The following is an 8489-nucleotide window of genomic DNA, read 5'->3' as shown; positions in this document are numbered from 1 at the left end:
GGTGCACACATCAGCAACATACTGTAAAACTGAAGAAAAATTGTTGCAGTTGACCTTGATGGATTACTCCATTTTAATTCCAAAGCAGTTCTGTTCACCGAAAATGGAGCTCTTACACGCTCAAAGGGAGTGAAAATTATCAGGCAAGGTTTTCATTGTCAGAAGTGAGACGAGGCAAGCTTTCTTGAATAGAACAGAAAACAAAGGACTGTGCGCACGAATACACAGTGCAATTTTATCACAACAATTTTATCACAATATCAGAACAATTTTATAACAATATCACAATAAAATTTTATCACAAAATTTTATCACAAGAACTAAATATGGAAACTGAAGGCAAGGCCACATCACCTGACATCGTAACATATGTCAAAAGTTTGAAGAGTGGTGCGGAAAAAATGTTTCAGCTTCAAGCGTCGACGGAGTCGCAAATGGCTGAGCACTGCAGCCACTGGCACGCAGCTTTGGGTAAAAGAAGGTGTTGAAAGCATTGACCGATGGCAGGGCTGAGTGCGTGCGGCTGCGCTCCATGAGCATGTTCATGTAGAAGTTGATAACTTCATCGTTAAGCCAGTTCAGACCTGCGTCTCCACGTCCTTGCATGTCAGTCAGTGTGAAGCCTCTGGCAAGTATGTCGTCAGATGGTGCCCTCTCGAGAGCGTCATTCGCAGCAGCTTCCATCTCGGGTATCAGCTCTGGGAACACTTCCTTTTTGGCGACCTCTATTGGGATTTCCTTAAGAGAGGGCTCTTTTGTCCCAGGATTGGGGTACGTGTGCCTTATTCTCTTTGAGAATCTTCTCCTTGAAGAATATGCGCGCTTGAGCTGATTGGTCTGCCTCTGCCAGCCTTTCTTTTAGGTCTTCCATCCATACTGACGAGAAAAAGTGACTCGAGGGGAGTTGCGGCAATTTTGGCGACGCCGCCGATGATGAAGATGTGGATAACGAGGACTTTCTCGATGCAGCTGGCTGTTTCAAGGCCACTGAGCGCTTTGTCACAGAAGCGGAGTTCGCGAAAAGTGAAGATAATGCCGGCACATCCAAAGCCACTGTACTGCCTGAAGACCGCTGTTCCGACGGAGACCACTGGGGTTTTTCTTCGGTGCTGCCAGTGTCGGTGGAACTAAGAGAAGAGGACGGGGAATTTTGCGGACGAGGATTTGGCTGTGGGTACGGAGCGGTACATCGCTGACGCAGCATCAAGTGGTACTCGCGCTTTTCTTGAAGTCGCATGCAGCTCGACGTGAAGCACCAATCACCATTGCGCACGGAAAGCTCCTTTTTACCCTCGGTCGAGCTCGAAGAGTTGGAGCCGGGGCTCTTGACCGGCGACTCTTCGGGTTTCACTGCACGGTCACTTTCTCGCACCGGCATATCGCGGTCGTTTTGGTTCTCACCGGGCCCACCTTGTTCCAGGCATTCCACCGACTGCAGCGACTCTCTCGACGCATGGCCTGAAGACTGCTCTTGAGGCAAGGCAGGCTTCAAGGAAGGTTCAGTGGCGGTCGGGCTAAGGCAGCTTACAGCCTGACTGACGAAGAAGTTCTGCATCGGCTTACGGAATACCCACCACAACCAATTGTCGTGATTTCCCGATCTTCCAACGCTCGGCATACGAGCTTCGTCGTAGCGGAAATGTTTCCGGCTGTTGCTGGCCTGAACAGTGACATCGTCGTCATCGTCCTTCTCACTAGCCACAACAATGACACCGTCGTCATCGTCGGTCTCACCATCCATGCTGCCGTCACGTTTGCGCTTCTTCGATGCGCTCTGACGCTCCTCTGGCGTGCTGTCGCTGCGAGACGGCGAGAAGAAGCGATGGATTTTTTCTTTCAGTCCCGCGAACATTGGTCGGTCTGGCTTTTGTCACGCCAGGGTGGCCCCTCCAAAGTCAAAGCAGCTCTCGAGAATTTGCAGCTTTACGGAACCGATGAACAAAACTGGTATCGTCGAGTCGAGGAGTGCACTCAGGAGGCGGCAATAAACACAGAGCTAGCGCAGTGACCAGCGCAAACAAAAATGGCGGACGCAGACCGGTGCCAGAACGTTGCTTTCCAACATGGAGCCAGAAAGTGTTCCGGAAAACACGCGATTTCGCAAGGGCTGCTGGGAGTGTTTGGCTGACGGCGCAGCCAATAGCAACGCCGGGCACAGCGGCGTCGTCTGCTGCAATGCCTGCTGCGCATGCGCAAGCGCGCCGCGACAGCGGCCAAGTAGAGGGGGGAGGGAGCAGTGGGGAGCTGGCTTCAAAAAAAAAAAAAAGCTTTGGTTTGGGCCATGGGGTTTAACGTCCCAAAGCGACTCAAGCTATGAGAGACGCCGTAGTGAAGGGCTCCGGAAATTTCGACCACCTGGGGTTCTTTGACGTGCACTGACATCGCACAGAACACGGGCCTCTAGAATTTCGCCTCCATCGAAATTCGACCGCCGCGGCCGGGATTGAACCCGCGTCTTTCGGGTCAGCAGCTGAGCACCATAACCACTGAGCCACCGCGGCGGCTGCTTCAGGTCTCTCCTCAATTCCACGTACTAAAAAAAATTAGGTGCGGTTCAACTACTGCTGAACCTGGCTGTAGAGCGTAAGCTATAGCGTATCGAGCGTCTGTAAGGTTGAGTGCGTTCCATACACTGGATAGGCAGCGCACCCATCCTGCCACCCTATAGCAGGTGGCAGTTAACGGTTGATCGCGAGTTTGCTCACCCAATGAACGCTGCGGCCTATTGCAGCAGTGCCGCGTGTCTGCCACAACGTTGTCAGCGCTAACGCACGGTGGTGGTGGTGAAAACTTTAATTGCTGAAATAGAGTTTGGGAGCCACAGAGTGGCCCCGCTACATGGTCGGCGTCCCTAGTCCGGGACACCGCATGACAATGCCCCGTCTCTCGCCCGTTTCACCAGAGCCCTTTAGGACTCAAGCGAGGAGCAGTTGAGGAGGGCAGTCTCCCATGCCTCTCTGGAAGGGGTAGGGGAAGGGGGGAGGTGGGGATTTTGAGTACATGCCCACACCATGTGGAAGATATCACAGGTCTCCCCACAGTGCGGGCATCGCCCATCCGTGTTAGGATCGTAATGCTTTAAGATTGCAGGACAGAGTAGAGTACCTGTCTGCAGGCGCCTTAAAGTTCGCTCCTCCGTCTTACTTAGCCCCTTTGCAGGGGCCGGGAAAAGGCGGTGGTTGTCGCTATAATGCGTTATTATTTCCCTGAATCGCAGCAGCGGCTGGTTAGTCGCCGAGCCAGAAGAGCTGGGATGAGGAGCACGGTGAATAAGCGCTCGGGCAGCCGCGTCAGCGGCCTCATTACCTCGTAAGCCCTGATGGCCAGGAGCCCAAATGATTCTTTTCGGTGTTGGATCAGTGGCAGTCCGTCTTAGAATGCAAGCAGCTAAGGGGGAGATCTCCCTTGCCAAGTAATGATCACATGCTTTTCGGGTGTCCGTAATGATGATTCCCGAATTGGCGTGGGCGGCAGCAAGCGCTATCGCTACTTCCTTGGCTCGCATTGAATTCGGGGCTCGAAAAGAGAGTCCATCAACGTGCATTTCCTGGTGAACGACAGCGGCCGTGTAAAATCCCGTGGGCGATGGCGCTGCTACGTCTACATAATATACACCGGGTCGGGAGCCGTGTTGTCTCTCAAGAGCCCGAGCCCGCGCTTGTCGTCTGTTTTCGTGCATGTCGGTGTCCATGTTACGGGGGAGCGGGGAGACCCAGAGCATATGGCGCCACAGTACTGGGATACGCTCCGCCTCCTCTGGAGTGCAGTCGTGTTGGAGGTGTAAGCGGTTTAGCAGGCGGCGCCCAGGGGCCGTCTGCATGAGCCGGAGCCCACATCTCTCTCTCTCTATCTTTCATCACCCCACGTACCTATAAGCGCGATTCAGGCGTCCACTGACCAAGGAAGCCAGTTATGCGACTTCCTTTCCTTAAAATCATCGGGGTGTAAAACGCTGTCAACGCCAATGAACACAATGAACGCCGATGGTGGTGGTGGTGAAAAACTTTAATCAAAGAGAGCTTGAGGGTTAAAAAAAATAAATAACCCTGCTGCATGGTCGGTATCCTTAGTCCGGGACACCGCATGACGAGGCCCCGTCTCGCGCCCGCTTGACCAGAGCCCTTTGGGACTCCAGTGTGGAGCAGTTGAGGAGGGCAGTCTCCCATGCCTCTCGGGTGGGGGTGGGGGAGGGGGGAAGGTGAGGATGCTGAGTACATGCCCACACCATGTGAAAGATATCGCAGATCTCTCCACAGTGCGGGCAGCGCCCATCTGTGTTCGGATCGAAGTGTTTTGCCATTGCAGGACAGAGAAGGGTTCCTGTCTGCAGGCGCCGCAGAGTTCGCTCCTCCGCCTTACTCAGACCCTTGGCAGGTGCCGGGTAGAGACGGTGGCTGTCGCAATAATAAATTAGGATTTCGCGGAACCGCAGAAGCGGTTTATGAGCTTCTGAGCCATGAGAGCTAGGATGAGGAGCCCGGTGTGTGAGCGCTCGGGCGGCCGCATCAGCGGCCTCATTGCCTCGTAGACCCTGGTGGCCAGGAGCCGACAGCCACATGCCGGGCTGCCAGCGTCATGAGCCTCCGGGACATGAATGAATGCAGTGGGGCCGTGCGGGGGCCCAAGGACCGACGTGTCCAAAACTCCCTTGTTCAAAATAAAGTTTTCATCATCATCATCATCCGACAGCCTATGGCTTCAGTAAATTGGTTTTTGAGGAAAGGAAACCGCAGTATCTGTCTCGCATACCTCGGTGGACACCTGAACCGCGCAGTAAGGGAAGGGAGAAAGGTGGGAGTGAAAGAAGAACGAGAGAAAGAGGTGCCGTAGTGGAGGTCTATGGCTTCAGTGCCGCGTTTCTGTCACAGCGTTTTCAATGCCAACGCATGCAACGCACATCTGTCACTACCGCCACGTAATTTAAACCACGGCTGAGTTGTCCACTGTCCCAAGGGGCCAGTTATGCGCCTTTCCTTTGGTTTCGAAGCTGCCACTTTTCATCGGTTTCAGGGACGTGGAGACAAAGCAACTCTATACCATACCACATGGGCTTGCCAGAAAATAGACGAGCTACCCATAATAGAAAACCCGAGTGCGGAACAGTGGGAGAGGATGCTATACAGCGACATCCTGAAAGTCCAACAAGGACTAGTAAGGCGTGCACGCAAGGCAGCTACCCTCAGCGGAGCCCTGGACTAGGGGAACCGACCCTGATGATAAGATGGAAGACTCTTTCTTAAGCCACAAAAAAATATTGTAAAATAGAGCAAAATAAACGTTTTCCACCACCATAAAGCGCGACTAAGGAATCCACTGTCCCAGGCCGTAAGGCGCTCGGCTGCTGACCCGAAAGACGCGGGTTCGATTCCGGCCGCGGCGGGCGAAATTCTAGAGGCCGTGTGCTGTGCGATGTCAGTGCACGCTAAAGAACCCTAGGTGCTCGAAATTTCCGGAGTCCTTCACTACGGCGTCCCTCATAGCCTGAGTTGCTTCGGGACGTTAAACCCAAATGAACCAAACCAAGTCAAACTTATTTTTTTCATGACAGCTGCATTCCTTCTAGCTTCAACTGAGGCGAAAGGCTTTAATGGCTCATTCTCCCGTTCGTCCAGTGTTACATCCAGCGCCTGGATGACGGGTGTCCATCGAGATATGTGAGACAGTTGCTGCGTAATCTCCTTTCCTCAAATACAATTTTCATTTTCTTCATTATGGTCTTTCACTCCCATTTCTTGCTTTCCTATAGGTGCTGTTCAGGTGTCCACTGAGATGACAGGGAACTACTGCGATTTCCTTTCCTTAAAAAGCGTTGCGTTCAAAGGGCAAGGCATCGCGCCGAACGAATGGTGGCGTTCCATGGACTCCATGGCAGCGCTAAAACACGCTGTCGCGTTCCACTCCTAAAAGCCAAGCTTAAGCGTCATTCATTAGCAGTTAATTAGTATTTAGTCATTGATCAGTAATTATCCATTAGTAATTTATCATTACTTAGTAATTATCCATTAATTATGTGTGACGTCATCCAGTGGTGACGTCACCAGTGCCACAGAGGCAAAGTGGTGCGGAAAACGCTTTCGCCTCTGCGCACTTTAGACAGTCAAAGTGCCCCTCCCCCCGATTTTTTTTTCATACTGTGTCATATACTCAGCACCTCGATTTATCCACACCTCAAGATACTTATCCGCTACCTCTAGCGTTATCTCCCGTGTTCTATGCTCGCCGCCCTCATCATTAAATGCCACGACTGCAGATTTTTCCTGACTAAACTTGGAACCTAATCCGTCTCCCTCTGTACCGCAAATATCAACTTCTGCAAATCTCTCTTCTTGTCAGCCGTTAGCACTATATCATCCGCGTATACGTAAGTCCCGGTGATGACTGTTTAATTAATCCGCCTTGCTTGAAAAAAGAAAGGTTGAAGCCTAGTCCGCTCTTCTCTAGTTTGGTCTCTAGCACGTGTAGGTACAACATGAACCACAAAGGTGACAGAGGACATCCTTGCGTAAGCCCCCGCTGTATCTCTAACGGCTTTGATACATTTTCTTCCCCATTTTATAAGCAGTTTGTTCCTTTTATAGATTTTTTTTAAAATACTGATTACTCCATCTTCTACATCCAATGTGGTCAGTATGCCCTACAAATCCTCTGAATAACCCTGTGAATAACGCTGTCGAAGGCTATTCAATAACGCTGTCGGTTCCATCCGCGATCGAAAAGTAGAGCGTTACTCGTGAGCGAAAATACTTTGCGTACAGGGGTATTGCATGCTAATTTGCCATCAGTCTGATTGAATGCACTCTCACTGCTGACGACGCGTTGACCCAATGAACCTGTCCGAGACCACTCGGCCACAAAACCAGCACGGAGTAACACGCCTCCCTTTATTTTTTCAACCGGATCACATCCACACCTTCCACAGCTTTACATATAAAAGAAAATTGCGAGGACACTTTGGCAACTAAAGTGTTGAGAGGCGAAAGCCGATGACACTATGCCGTGACTACTTCCGGTGGTTGTGACGTCACACCGTTCCTGTGGCTGCATCGATACCCAAATTATACATCTTTCGGGGATCTTGTGTTAATTACGCTTAATTACAAATTTTTCCATCTAATTTGACACAAATCCGACGTTTTTCCGACCAATGTGACAATTTTCACTAAGCCGTGACTACTTCCGGTGAATGTGACGTCACACCGTTCCCGTGGCTATATCGACGTCCGCGCTATTTCGATGCAATTTCGACATTTTTGTATATAATTAATCAATCTACAGACATCAAACTTTACTTCTAGGTTCATTTTTTCCTCGTCTATCTGAAGCAGCCATTGGTTTCCTTCTATCCTTTTTAGTTCCCGAGTTAAACGCGTGTGACACGCTTTGCTAACGGACGACAGTGTGAGCCATTAAAGGCTTTCGCCTTAATATACGGAAAAGTGCCGTGCGACAGCAGCAAGCAGTCAGTACTTTACGCATGCTTAGCACATGCATGAATTCGCAGTGTGCTTGCGCTTGTTTTGGTGTGTCATTGCATTATTGTAATTCGCTTTGGAGCAGCATTCACCTCCTTTTACCGGCAAAAGTGGTTAACTGTGCTGCCACTGGCTGAAATAGTTTGAGATCCTGAAAAAAACTCTACCCGACCACTTTCGCTATTGGGCGAGTTTGTTGGCTGTATTGTGTAGGGAGGGCGAACACAACTGGGAAATTCATTTGGTGCAGGCAAGTAACGCGATGAAATACACAATAGGCTTGTCTATGTTGATGCTGTACATCTGTTTTCTGAGAAGAGCCGCTGAAATAACGAGAGCACGGCTAATTTTTGGACACCGAGAGCTAAAGTGCACATAATGATGCCGACGTTCAGCATAAATATGAAATAAAACCAGTAATGAAAGAGTTCCTCCTAATATTCATCGGTCGTGAACAGTCCCTGCATGTGTACTCAGTACAAAAGTCATCGCGTCACATCCGTGGCGATAACAACACTGCATGATGCTCCAAGGTTACAAAGTATCGATGTCTCATTCTGTCGTAACTGCGTCCACATGACCACTCGCATACACGCAGAAATATAGGAAAACTGTACATACGAGATGAAGAAAAAGCCACAACGTATGTCGCATTAGTTCCCCGCTTTGACAGCCAGTCAGCCGCTAGTCAATATTCAATATATAGTTCATCCCTTCGTAAAGGAGCAAGAACGTGTAAACAAAACGTTTACGCGTTGTCGCTAGACATTCTCGCTCCCGGCGATTTTCTCGAGCGCATAGATATGGCACCGAGCGCGACAGTTGAGGCGTATTTCTCAGCAGATCGTTGAATGTTCGTGCAACACACTTGGTTTCGTCTGGGCAGTGAACAAGACACGTAATGATTTGCGGAAAGCAACAACCGTTAAAACATGGGCTTCCCGCAACAAATATAAACTATAGGAACTTGAAGTTTGTAGAAGCAATGATACAAAAAAGATGCGATGTGAGGCAATA

The 8489-nt window shown here is 50.3% G+C and overlaps 1 pseudogene; it reads right to left on the bottom strand.

Moving 5' to 3' along the window:
* Nucleotides 1-372: 372 nt before the first annotated feature.
* On the bottom strand, nt 373-2087 carry LOC149366481 (uncharacterized; annotated as a pseudogene).
* Between the last annotated feature and the right edge of the window lie 6402 nt (nt 2088-8489).

Source organism: Amblyomma mixtum, chromosome 1 (assembly GCF_055824585.1).
Source record: "Amblyomma mixtum isolate Tamu chromosome 1, ASM5582458v1, whole genome shotgun sequence".
NCBI lineage: Eukaryota > Metazoa > Arthropoda > Arachnida > Ixodida > Ixodidae > Amblyomma > Amblyomma mixtum.
Note: the sequence above shows the minus strand (reverse complement) of the source record. Positions and strands in the feature narration are given on the sequence as shown.